This window comes from Pan troglodytes, chromosome 1, assembly GCF_028858775.2.
Source record: "Pan troglodytes isolate AG18354 chromosome 1, NHGRI_mPanTro3-v2.0_pri, whole genome shotgun sequence".
In the NCBI taxonomy this organism is placed as follows: domain Eukaryota; kingdom Metazoa; phylum Chordata; class Mammalia; order Primates; family Hominidae; genus Pan; species Pan troglodytes.
In genome coordinates this window covers 116,684,714-116,698,941 of record NC_072398.2, presented here as the reverse complement: position 1 = coordinate 116,698,941, position 14,228 = coordinate 116,684,714, and the positions used below count along the sequence as shown (strand labels likewise).

Sequence of the window (14,228 nt, the reverse complement as noted above, 5' to 3'; positions counted from 1 at the left end):
AACTGGACATACTGTGAATGCTTCTGAAGCCTATGCCCCAGAACTGCCCAAATATCACCGCCATAAGCTTCCCAAGACACTTTACTCAAAAAAATTGAAATATAATTTACATGCATTAAAATGCCCAGGTCTTAAGTGTTCAGTTCAGTGGAACTTGACGGTTATATATGCCCATGTAAGTAGCACCCCAAAAAAGATATAGACCATTTCCATCACTCCAGAAAGTTGTTTTCTGCCTGTTCCCTGTTAATTCCCTGCCCTTCCCCCAATCTACCTCATAGGCAACTACTTCCTGATTTTTATTCCCACAGTTCTCATTTTATTTCTATATTTCTCTAATTTTTTCTTCTAAGATCTCTGTGGTTCTGGATATATATTTAAATATAAAATTATTTTGAAATGAAGTTTTGTGCAGGGAGTACAGAAAAATTGACCGTTGATTGTCTCTTTTGTTTATTTTTCTATTTCATGATTTTCATTATTTTTATTATTGGCTTACATTTATTAATTTTGTTTTTTTTTTCACTCGTTTTTCACATTTTTTTTTTTTTTTGAGATGGAGTCTTGCTCTGTCACCCAGGCTGAAGTGCAGGGGCACCATCTCAGCTCACTGCAACCTCTGCCTCCCGGGTTCAAGCAATTCTCCCACCTCAGCCTCCGAAGTAGCTGGGATTACAGGTGCCCGCCACTGCACCGGGCTAATTTTTGTATTTTCAGTAGAGGTGGGGTTTCATCACGTTGACCAGCTGGTATCAAACTCCTGACTTTGTGATCTGCACGCCTCAGCCTCCCAAAGTGCTGGGATTACAGGCGTGGGCCACTGCACCCAGCCCCGTTTTTCAGGATCCTGAGTAATCCTTTCCTATTTCCACTATAGGCATTAAAAGTTGTAAATTTCTCTTTAAGCACTGTGTGAGCTGTACCCAACATTTTGATGTATTGGGTTATCATCATTCAGTTAATAATATTTAAAGTTTTGTCTTGTGGTTTCTTCTCTGACCCAAGTGTTATTCAGAAGTGTGTTGCTTGTTTTCTAAAATTGAGGATTTTCTAGATATCTCATTGTTATGGATTTCTAATTAAATACTACTGTGGCCAGAGCATATGCACTGTATGATTTTGATTCTTGAATATTTAGTGAGATTTGTTTTATGGTCCAGCATATGGTCTACATTGGTGAACATGCCATAAGCACTTGAAAAGAATGCTTTCTGCAGTTATTGAAAGTAATACTCTACAAATGATTTAGTTTGACACCCCACTCTGGGTCTTGCCCTCCTTCATGTTGTAGACATTCATCTTCTACTTTGGACCTCACTACCAATGCTTCAAAACCACTTGCCTAGGAAAGGTTGGCCTTGTGCTACAAGATGTAGCAGCTTGTTCTCTGAAACTATCAGAACTATTTACAGGCCCTGGGTCTTGCTGAGACTTGTGGAGTACTATCTGAAACTACCCAGGTGCATCGCATGCCTTTGCCTGCTGTAGCAGTGCTGGAGAGCACCTTAAAGATCCCCCATTGCCTTCAGTGTGGGGCTGGACTTTCCTTCAGCTGTTGAACGTTCTGGAGGCTCGTAGATTTCAGCTCATGTGTCTTGGAGTCTCTGAGTGGAAGCAATAAATATAAGCCCTAAAGAAAGGGAGAAATAAAACAAAGGTCCAGAGTGACTGGGAACCATACTACCAACTTTCTTTTATTTTTAAATAGGTTTACTGAGGTATAATTGACATCACATTTGCTTGTTTTAAGTGTACAGTTCAATTATTTTTAGTAAAATTTTATACTTGTGTGGACCATCACTGTAATCCTGTTTTCCAACATTTCTATCATTCCTAAGAAATCCCTCGTGCTCATCAGTCACCATTCCTTACTCTTACTCACAGCTCAAGGCAACCTTTAATTGACTCACTGACTTTACAGATTTGCCTTTTCTAGACATTATATAAATGGAATCATAGAATATTTGGTCTTTGTATTTCTATTCTTTCACTTAGCTTAATATACTTTTTTTTTTTTTTTTTTTTTTGACACAGAGTCTTGCTCTGTTGCCCAGGCTGGAGTGCAGTGGTGTGATGTTGGCTCACTTCAACCTCCACTTCCGGGTTCAAGTGATTCTCCTGCCTCAGCCTCCAGGCACCTGCCACCATGCCTGGGTAATTTTTGTATTTTTAGTAGAGGCAGGATTTCATCATGTTGGCCAGGCTGATCTAAACTTTTGACCCCAAATGATCCACCCACCTTGGCCTCCCAAAGTGCTGGGATTACAGGTGTGAGTCAACACACCTGGCCAGCTTAATGTTCTTTTGTGGTTCATGTATGTTGTAGCACGTATCAATATTTTACTCCTTTTAGGTGCCAAACCCTATTAAATTGTATGGATGGCTCCCATTTGTTTATTCATTCATCAGTTGATCGATATTTGATGTGTTTCCACTTTATGGACTATTATGGATAAAGCTGCTATGAATATTCACATTCATGTTTTCTGTTTCTTTGGGGTAGACAGCTAGGAGTGAAAGTGCTAGATCATAAGGTAAATGTATATTTAACATTTTAAGAAACTGGCAATCTGTTTTCCAATGTGGCTGCATGTCCCATCAACACTGCATGAGTAGTTCAATTTTTCACATCATTGTTTTTTCACTTCTTTCAATTGTTTATTTATTTATTTATTTATTTATTTTATTATTATTATACTTTAAGTTTAGGGTACATGTGCACAATGTGCAGGTTTGTTACATATGTATACATGTGCCATGTTGGTGTGCCACACCCATTAATTCGGCATTTAGCATTAGGTATATCTCCAAATGCTCTCCCTCCCCCCTCCCCCCACCCCACAACTGTCCCTGGAGTGTGATGTTCCCCTTCCTGTGTCCATGTGTTCTCATTGTTCAATTCCCACCTATGAGTGAGAACATGTGGTGTTTCGTTTTTTGTCCTTGCAATAGTTTGCTGAGAATGATGGTTTCCAGCTTCATCCATGTCCCTACAAAGGACATGAACTCATCATTTTTTATGGCCGCATAGTATTCCATGGTGTATATGTGCCACATTTTCTTAATCCAGTCTATCATTGTTGGACATTTGGGTTGGTTCCAAGTCTTTGCTATTGTGAATAGTGCCACAATAAACATACGTGTGCATGTGTCTTTATAGCAGCATGATTTATAATCCTTTGGGTATATACCCAGTAATGGGATGGCTGTGTCAAATGGTATTTCTAGTTCTAGATCCCTGAGGAATCACCACACTGACTTCCACAATGGTTGAACTAGTTTACAGTCCCACCAATAGTGTAAAAGTGTTCCTATTTCTCCACATCCTCTCCAGCACTTGTTGTTTTCTGACTTTTTAATGATTGCCATTCTAACTGGTGTGAGATGGTGTCTCATTGTGCTTTTGATTTGCATTTCTCTGATGGCCAGTGATGATGAGCATTTTTTCATGTGTTTTTTGGCTGCATAAATGTCTTCTTTTGAGAAATGTCTGTTCATATCCTTTGCCCACTTTTTTATGGGGTTGTTTGATTTTTTCTTGTAAATTTGCCTGGGTTCATTGTAGATTCTGGATATTAGCCCTTTGTCAGATGAGTACGTTGTGAAAATTTTCTCCCATTTTGTAAGTTGCCTGTTCACTCTGATGGTAGTTTCTCCTGCTGTGCAGAAGCTCTTTAGTTTCATTAGATCCCATTTGTCAATTTTGGCTTTTGTAGCCATTGCTTTTGGTGTTTTAGACATGAAGTCCTTACCCATGCCTATGTCCTGAATGGTATTGCCTAAGTTTTCTTCTAGGGTTTTCATGGTTTTAGGTCTAACATGTAAGTCTTTAACCCATCTTGAATTAATTTTCATATAATGTGTAAGGAAGGAATCCAGTTTCAGCTTTCTACACATGGCTAGCCAGTTTTCCCAGCACCATTTATTAAATAGGGAATCCCTTCCCCATTTCTTGTTTTTGTCAGGTTTGTCAAAGATCAGATAGTTGTAGATATGCGGCATTATTTCTGAAGGCTCTGTTCTGTTCCATTGATCTATATCTCTGTTTTGGTACCAGTACCATGCTGTTTTGGTTACTGTAGCCTTTAATATAGTTTGACGTCAGGTAGCATGTTGCCTCTGGCTGTGTTCTTTTGACTTAGGATTGACTTGGCAATGCAGGCTCTTTTTTGTTTCCATATGAACTTTAAAGTAGTTTTTTCCAATTCTGTGAAAAAAGTCATTGGTAGCTTGATGGGGATGGCATTGAATCTATAAATTACCTTGGGCAGTATGGCCATTTTCATGATATTTATTCTTCCTACCCATGAGCATGGAATGTTCTTCCATTTGTTTGTATCCTCTTTTATTTCATTGAGCAGTGGTTTGTAGTTCTCCTTGAGGAGGTCCTTCACATCCCTTGTAAGTTGGATTCCTAGGTATTTTCTTCTCTTTGAAGCAATTGTGAATGGAAGTTCACTCATGATTTGGCTCTCTGTTTGTCTGTTATTGGTGTATAGGAATGCTTGTGATTTTTGCACATTGATTTTGTATCCTGAGGCTTTGCTGAAGTTGCTTATCAGCTTAAGGAGATTTTGGGCTGAGACAATGGGGTTTTCTAGATATACAATCATGTCATCTGCAAAAAGGGACAATTAGATCTCCTCTTTTTCTATTTGAATACCCTTTATTTCCTTCTCCTGCTTAATTGCCCCGGCCAGCACTTCCAACACTATGTTGAATAGGAGTGGTGGAGAGGGCATCCCTGTCCTGTGCCAGTTTTCAAAGGGAATGCTTCCAGTTTTTGCCCATTCAGTATGATATTGGCTTGGGTTGTCATAGATAGCTCTTATTATTTTGAGATACATCCCATCAATACCTAATTTATTGAGAGTTTTTAGCATGAAGAGTTGTTGAATTTTGTCAAAGGCCTTTTCTGCATCTATTGAGATAATCATGTGGTTTTTGTCTTTGGTTCTTTTTATACCTTGGATTACATTTATTGATTTAGTGTATGTTGAACCAGCCTTGCATCTCAGGGATGAAGCCCACTTGATCATGATGGATAAGCTTTTTGATGTGCTGCTGGATTCGGTTTGCCAGTATTTTATTGAGGATTTTTGCATTAATGTTCATCAAGGATATTGGTCTAAAATTCTCTTTTTTGTTGTGTCTCTGCCCAGCTTTGGTATAAGGATGATGCTGGCCTCATAAAATGAGTTAGGGAGGATTCCCTCTTTTTCTATTGATTGGAATAGTTTCAGAAAGAATGGTACCAGCTCCTCCTTGTACCTCTGGTAGAATTCGGCTGTGAATCCATCTGGTCCTGGACTCTTTTTGGTTGGTAAGCTTTTGATTATTGCCACAATTTCAGAGCCTGTTATTGGTCTATTCAGAGATTCAACTTCTTCCTGGTTTAGTCTTGGGAGGGTGTATGTGTCGAGGAATTTATCCATTTCTTCTAGATTTTCTAGTTTATTTGCATAGAGGTGTTTATAGTATTCACTGATGGTAGTTTGTATTTCTGTGGGATTGGTGGTGGTATCCCCTTTATCATTTTTTATTGCGTCTATTTGATTCTTCTCTCTTTTCTTCTTTATTAGTCTTGCTAGTGGTCTATCAATTTTGTTGATCTTTTCAAAAAACCAGCTCCTGGATTCATTAATTTTTTGAAGGGTTTTTTGTGTCTCTATGTCCTTCAGTTCTGCTCTGATTTTAGTTAATTCTTGCCTTCTGCTAGCTTTTGAATGTGTTTGCTCTTGCTTTTCTGGTTCTTTTAATTGTGATGTTAGGGTGTCAATTTTGGATCTTTCCTGCTTTCTCTTGTGGGCATTTAGTGCTATAAATTTCCCTCTACATGCTGCTTTGAATGTTTCCCAGAGATCCTGATATGTTGTGTCTTTGTTCTCGTTGGTTTCAAAAAACATGTTTATTTCTGCCTTCATTTTGTTATGTACCCAGTAGTCCTTCAGGAGCAAGTTGTTCAGTTTCCATGTAGTTGAGCAGTTTTGAGTGAGTTTTTTAATCCTGAGTTGTAGTTTGATTGCACTGTGGTCTGAGAGAGAGTTTGCTATAATTTCTGTTGTTTCACATTTGCTGAGGAGTGCTTTACTTCCAAGTATGTGGTCAATTTTGGAATAGGTGTGGTGCGGTGCTGAAAAAAATGTATATTCTGTTGATTTGGGGTGGAGAGTTCTGTAGATGTCTATTAGGTACACTTGATGCAGAGCTGAGTTCAATTCCTGGGTATCCTTGTTAAGTTTCTGTCTCGTTGATCTGTCTAATGTTGACAGTGTGGTGTTAAAGTCTCCCATTATTATTGTGTGGGAGTCTAAGTCTCTTTGTAGGTCACTAAGGACTTGCTTTATGAATCTGTGTGTTCCTGTATTGGGTCCATATTTATTTAGGATAGTTAGTTCTTCTTGTCTAATTGATCCCTTTACCATTATGTAATGTCCTTCTTTGTCTCTTTTGATCTTTGTTGGTTTAAAGTCTGTTTTATCCGAGACTAGGATTGCTACCCCTGCCTTTTTTTGTTTTCCATTTGCTTGGTAGATCTTCCTCCATCCCTTTATTTTGAGTCTATGTGTGTCTGCACGTGAGATGGGTTTCCTGAATACAGCACACTGATGGGTCTTGACTCTTTATCCTATTTGCCAGTCTGTGTCTTTTAATTGGAGCATTTAGCCCATTTACATTTAAAGTTAATATTGTTGTGTGTGAATTTGGTCCTGAGATTATGATGTTAGTTGGTTATTTTGCTCATTAGTTGATGCAGTTTCTTCCTAGCCTTGATAGTCTTTACATTTTGGCATGTTTTTGCAGTGGCTGGTACCAGTTGTTCCTTTCCATGTTTAGTGCTTCTTTCAGGAGCTCTTTTAGGGCAGACCTGGTGGTGACAAAATCTCTCAGCATTTGCTTGTCTGTAAAGTATTTTATTTCTCCTTCACTTAAGAAGCTTAGTTTGGTGGATATGAAATTCTGGGTTGAAAATTCTTTTCTTTAAGAATGTTGAATATTGGCCCCCACTCTCTTCTGGCTTGTAGAGTTTCTGCCGAGAGATGCGCTGTAAGTCTGATGGGATTCTCTTTGTGGGTAACCCGACCTTTCCCTCTGGCTGCCCTTAACATTTTTTCCTTGATTTCAACTTTGGTGAATCTGACAATTATGTTCTTGGAGTTGCTCTTCTCAAGGAGTATCTTTGTGGCATTCTCTGTATTTCCTGAATCTGAATGTTGGCCTGCCTTGCTAGATTGGGGAAGTTCTCCTGGATAATATACTGCAGAGTGTTTTCCAACTTGGTTCCATTCTCCCCATCACTTCCAGGTACACCAATCAGACGTAGATTTGGTCTTTTCACATAGTCCCACATTTCTTGGAGGCTTTGTTCATTTCTTTTTATTCTTTTTTCTCTAAACTTCCCTTCTCGCTTCATTTCATTCATTTCATCTTCCATCACTGATACCCTTTCTTCCAGTTGATCGCATCAGCTCCTGAGGCTTCTGCATTCTTCATGTAGTTCCCGAACCTTGGCTTTCAGCTCCGTCAGCCCCTTTAAGGACTTCTCTGCATTGGTTATTCTAGGTATCCATTCGTCTAATTTTTTTTTCAAAGTTTTTAACTTCTTTGACATTGGTTTGAATTTCCTCCTGTAGCTCAGAGTAATTTGATCATCTGAAGCCTTCTTCTCTCAACTCGTCAAAGTCATTCTCCATCCAGCTTTGTTCCATTGCTGGTGAGGAGCTGCATTCCTTTGGAGGAGGAGAGGTGCTCTGCTTTTTAGATTTTCCAGTTTTTCTGCTCTGTTTTTTTCCCCATCTTTGTGGTTTTATCTACTTTTGGTCTTTGATGATGGTGATGTACAGATGGGTTTTTGGTGTGGATGTCCTTTCTGTTTGTTAGTTTTCCTTCTAACAGACAGGACTCTCAGCTGCAGGTCTGTTGAAATTTGCTAGAGGTCCACTCCAGACCCTGTTTGCCTGGGTATCAGCAGTGGTGGCTGCAGAACAGTGGTGGCTGCAGAACAGCGGATATTGGTGAACGGAAAATGCTGCTGCCTGATCGTTCTGGAAGTTTTGTCTCAGAGGAGTACCCGGCCGTGTGAGGTGTCAGTCTGCCCCTAATGGGGGGTGCCTCCCAGTTAGGCTGCTCAGGGGTCAGGGACCCACTAGAGGAGGCAGTCTGCCCATTCTCAGATCTCCAGCTGTGTGCTGGGAGAACCACTACTCTCTTCAAAGCTGTCAGACAGGGACATTTAAGTCTGCAGAGGTTACTGCTATCTTTTTGTTTGTCTGTGCCCTGCCCCCAGAGGTGAAGCCTACAGAGGCAGGAAGGCCTCCTTGAGCTGTGGTGGGCTCCACCCAGTTCGAGCTTCCCAGCTTTTTTGTTTACCTAATCAAGCCTAGGCAATGGCGGGCACCCTTCCCCCAGCCTCGCTGCCACCTTGCAGTTTGATCTCAGACTGCTGTGCTAGCAATCAGCGAGACTCTGTGGGTGTAGGACCCTCTAAGCCATGTGCGGGATATAATCTCCTGGTGTGCCATTTTTTAAGCCCATTGGAAAAGCACAGTATTAGGGTGGGAGTGACCCGATTTTCCAGGTGCTGTCTGTCACCCCTTTCTTTGACTAGGAAAGGGAACTCCCTGACCCCTTGTGCTTCCTGAGTGAGGCAATGCCTCTCCCTGCTTCAGCTCACGTACGGTGTGCTGCACCCACTGTCCTGCTGCCGCTGTCTGGCACTCCCTAGTGAGATGAACCCTGTACCTCAGATGGAAATGCAGAAATCACCCATCTTCTGCATCGCTCATGCTGGGAGCTGTAGACTGGAGCTGTTCCTATTCAGTCATCTTGGCTCCACCCCTCTTCCAATTGTTTTTGTCCTTCTGTTTTGTTATAGCATTCTAGTGGGTAAGAAGTGGTGTCACATTGTAGTTTTGATTTTCATTTCCCTGCTGACTGGTGATGCTGACTGTCTTTTCATGTACTTTATTGGCTATTCTTACACCTTTTTGGTTAAGTGACTATTCAAATATTGTGCTGATTTTAAAATTAAGTCATTTATCCTTGTGTTCTTTAGTTGTAATTGTATTTTATATTCTGGATAGAAGTCCTTTACCAAATATATGTTTTGATATTTTTTCTCATTCTGTGGCTTGTCTTTTCATTTTCTTTTTGATGTCTTTTAAAGAGCAAATGTTTTTAGTTTTGATCATGTCTCATTTTTTAACTTTTTTTGTTTAGCAGAAAAAGATTTTTTTCTTTATTTAAGGTCATGAACATGTTAATTTATGTTTTCTTCGAAGAAGTGTATGGTTTACCCCTGAAATTTAGGCCTGTAACCCATTTTGAGAGAACATTTGCTTATGTGTGAGTTAATGGCCAAAATCATATGGCCAATTGATTTTGACAAAAGTAAATTCAATGAGGGAAAAGGATAGTCTTTTAAACAAGTGATACTGAGACAACTGAATTGTCCACATGCTCAGGGGATGTTAGCCTGCTATGTCAAGTGATGCCCATCTGAGTCACCACCTATTGGCATCAGAGTTAACAAAGAATATCTCAATATGATAATTATGGGTTAAATAATACACTGTAGCTTTCTGCTTTTCCCGTTCAACAGACAGTCACATCTCATGCAGCGCCAGCTGCATCCCTGAGACACCATGGTGAAGGTGAAGCCTGGAGTCAATGGATTTGGCCATATTTGGGCTCCTGGTCACAAGGGCTGCTCTGAACTCTGGTAAAGTGGATATTGTGGCCATCAATGACCCCTTCATTGACCTTAACTTCATGCCCTACATGTTCCAGTATAATTCCACCCATGGCAAATTCCATGGCACTCCCAAGGCTGAGAACGGGAAGCTTGTCATCAATGGAAATTCCATCACCATCTTCTGGGAGCTAGAGCTCACCAAAATCAAATATGGTAATGCTGGCACTGAGTACACCATGGAGTCCACTGGTGTCTTCACCACCATGGAGAAGGCTGGGGCTCACTTTCAGGGGTGAGCCACAAGGGTCATCATCTCTGCCCCCTCTGCTGACATCCCCATGTTTGTGATGGGTGTGAACCATCAGAACTGTGACAACAGCCTCAAGATCATCAGCAATACATCCTGTACCACCAACTGCTTAGCACTCCTGGCCAAGGTCATCCATGACAACTTTGGTGTTATGGGAAGACTCATGACCATAGTCCATGCCATCACTGCCACCCAGAAAACTGTGGATGGCTCCTTCAGGAAACTGGCATAATGGACATGGGGTTCTCCAGAACATCATCACTACATCTGCTGTCACTGCCAAGCCTAAGGGCAAAGTCATCCCTCAGCTGAACAGGAAGCTCAATGGCATGGCCTTCCGTGTCCCCACCACTAATGTGTTGGTCATGAATCTGACCTGCCATCAGAAAATACCTGCCAAATATGATGACATCAAGAAGGTGGTGAAGCAGAATTGGTAGGCTCCCTCAAGGGCATCCTGGGCTACATTGAGCACCAGATTGTCTCCTCCAACTTTATCAGCATCATGCACTTTTCCACCTTCGATGCTGGGACTGGCATTGCCCTCAATGACCACTTTATCAAGTTCATTTCCTGGTATGACAATGAATTTGACTACAACAACAGGGTGGTGAACCTCATTGCCCACATGGCCTTCAAGGAATAAGACCTCTGGACCACCAGCCCCAGCGATAGTATGAGAGGAAAAGAGAGGCTTTAGCAAAATCTCTTTTCCATTGCCTACTTATTACTCTGTCTACCAATTATCTTGGAGGAGAGGTCAAATAGATGCCATTCAGCCAAGAGTTCCAGAGGCTAACAGTAATGATATGGTAGCCAGCCTCTAAGGTGACTCCAGTGATCTCTACCTCCTGATATTTGTACCCTTGTGTGTGGGTTGAACCTAGTAACTTGCTTTTAACTAGTATAATATAACAAAAATGATGGAATGCCACTATCATGATTAGGTTAGTAGGGATTGTGACTTTCAACTTGCTTTTACAGTTGCTCTTTCTCTTTGGCTTTGATGAAGCAAGTTGCCCTGGTGGAGAGGACAATATAGTAAGAAACTGAGAGCAGCCAACAGTCAAGGGGAAACTGAGGCTCTCAGTCTAATAACCTTAGAAGAACTGAATCTTCCAACAACTATATAAGTGAACTTGAAAGTAGACCTTTCTCCAGTGGAATCTTCAGATGAAAACAGAGCTTTATGCCAATTCAAGAGCTCTTGGAACCCCAATGTTTAAGGGAAAAAAAGAGGTAGACTGTCATATTTCCAACAAGCTGCCTTCTTTCCTTGGGGATTTCTTTTGCATTACAAAGAACATTATCCCTTCATTGAACCCAGTTTGAAAGCCACAAGTAGTTTAGCAAATATTAGAATACCTGAAGTTACTAAGTGTTGGTGAAGATGTGGGGAGACAAGCATGTTATTTGTGGAAGTGTAAGTTGATACAAATTTCTAATGAGTATCTGACAAAATATTGTAAACTTTCACACACTTGACCCAGCAAGTCCACTCCAGAAATTTATTTTAAAGAATAATCAGTTAAGATCAGACCAAGAGGTCATATGGGACATCTCCTTGCACATAGAAAGCTCTACATATGAGCTTTAATATATTAATTGAGTCCTTTACAATGTATCAGGTGCTTTACATATATTATCTCATTTAACTTTTAAAATGGACTTTATTTTCTGTAATAGTTTTAGCTTCACAACAAAACTGAGGGAAAATGCAGAGAGTTCTCGTATACTCCCACCCCAACACATACATAGCCTCCCCCACTATCAACACGCTCTACCAGAATGGTATATTTGTTACAATGAGTTGACCTGCATTGATACATCTTTATCACTCAAAGTCCAAAGTTTACTCTTGTTCTTGCATATTCTCTGAGTTTTGACAAATGTGTAATGACATGTCACCACCATTTTAGTATCCTCTGCCCTAAAAATCGTCTGTGCTTTGCCTATTCATTCCTCTGTGCACCCTGACTCTGACAGCCATTGGTCTTTTTACTGTCTCCACGGTTTTGCCTTTTCCAGAATGTCATATAGTTGGAAACACACTGCATGTAGCCTGTTCATATTAGCTTCTTGCATTTAATAATATACATTTAAGTTTCCTCCATGTTATTTATGGCTTGATAGCTATTTTTTGGCACTGAAAAACATACCATTGTCTGGATGTACCACCGTTTATTTGTATATTCTCCTACTGAAGGACAATTTGGCTGCTTCCAAGTTTTGATAATCATGGATAAAACTACTTTAAAGATGAAACCTAAAAGTAGGTATTTGTGTAGACATAAGTTTACTATTTATTTGTGTAAATGCAATGGAGCATGATTGCTGGATCATATGGTAAGGATACGTTCAATTTTATAAGAAACTGCCAAACTGCCTTACAAAGTATCTGTACCATTTTGCATCCCCACCAGCAATGGGTGAGCATTCCTCATGCTCCACATTCTTGCTAGCACTTGGTGTTGTCAGTGTTGTGGATTTTCACCATTCTAATAGGTGTGCAGTGGTATCTCATTTTCATTTTAGTTTGCAATTCTCTAATGACATATGATGTTTAGTATCTTTTCATATGCTTTTTTTAAAAGCTGTATATCTTCTTTGGCGAGGTGTCTGCTCAGGTCTTGTGAATACCTATATCAGATTGCATTCCAAATGTAACACATTTTTAGAAGTTAAGAGATTCCTTCTGAGATTTCATATGTACCCTTCAGTTTACTGTGGGCATTCCTTTTTTCATGTTTCTGAGCAATGGAGAACAGCCTTTTGATATTATCTTGACAATATTCTTGCTCATTTCCCTTGTAATTTTGGATCTAGACCTCTAAGCCCAGAGACAACTTAAAAAATTACATACATGTGTATCTGGGAGCAATGTTATCACCAGATAGCTGTATTCAAAGACAGCTTCTACTATATTCTTTTATAAAGTAAGTTAACATCATTGTGTGTATACCACATTGCTTTAATACCATATGCCCATGTGATTTGTTTCACTCTTAGCCCAAACCAATCTGTAATGTCTCCCGCAAGTACTCAGCTGGTGATTTCAGGGTCAAAGGGATGACCTTATGCAGGCCATTATGCCTGCACTGAAGTGCCTGTAAAAATAAAAATAAAAAAAAGCACTTTGGGAATTTTTGCGAAGTGATTAGCAGCCAGCAGGAAAGCATGAAATAAAATTGATTTACAGGACTGTGATTGGCTATTTGGAGGGGTGGACGTTATGCTACTTACCTTTTCTCTGATTTCAAGTCTTATCTTCAAGGCTTTATTTATTTATATTCTTAACCACAAAGAACAATTTAGTTGAGATGTTCTTATCTTTTTCTGATGTGAGGAGAATCATGAAACCATGGTTATGAACTTAATACAAATGAAAGGAGGCTGAGAAAAGTGGTATCTGACAAAGAGTTCAATGATCTAGAAGTGAACTTCCAAAGAGTAAAGATCTAGAAAGGGCACAAAGTCCAACTGTTCATGAGGCTGATTCCTGATAGATGGCTGGGGTGTGAAGGCTGGGGAACAGGCCAGAGGAGAGCAAAATCTGCTAGGTTTTGTCATATGCCATGAGATGTGGCTGGTGAGACAGCTCTCTCATGAGTCTGCCCACTGTCTGAGGTCATGTTCGTGGGGACCCCAGGGTAAGAGAAGATTTCTTAGACTTAAATCTGTGCCATTAGTTTAGCTCTTTTGTACTTTATTGAGAAAGCCTTCATCTGTCTACTAAAGCTATCCAATATGACCAGAATAAACATGTCTCCTTTCTCATTTACTGTGGAAGAACAGGACTAGTCAATTTTAATTTGTTTTGACAGTTCCTGAATCTCTTATCTGAAAACTCTCTTTCTACTACTTTTCTTGGAGGTCAGTGCATTGCACAGAATAGCCATTAGCCAATGGGCCATAAAATCCTGTAACATCCTAGGTCATGAGAATGAATATTTTAGGGTATTTTTTTCTCCCCGTTCCTTCTTGTCTCTGGCCTTGGCTCTGTGATATAAAGTAAAAATAATGGCCAAAGTTCATTGCAGCAGTGTGTGAGTTAGGCTATACCAAGATCACCCTTGTCCCATATTCCTTCTTGATCTTGTGAAATTATATGGTCTGAATATGTTCCCTCCAAATTCATGTGTTGAAACTTAATTGCCAACGCATTAGTATTTAGAGCTGAGGACTTTAGAAAGAGATTAATGTATGAGGACAGGGCCCTCATGA

The 14,228-nt window shown here is 40.1% G+C and overlaps 1 long non-coding RNA gene and 1 pseudogene across 1 annotated transcript in view; both read left to right on the top strand.

Annotated features, from left to right (window-relative positions):
• LOC107967697 (uncharacterized) overlaps positions 1-14,228 on the top strand; it is a 71,940-nt gene that overhangs the window by 50,647 nt on the left and 7,065 nt on the right. The window lies entirely within an intron of this gene.
• LOC134808842 (glyceraldehyde-3-phosphate dehydrogenase-like) lies at positions 9,580-10,738 on the top strand (annotated as a pseudogene).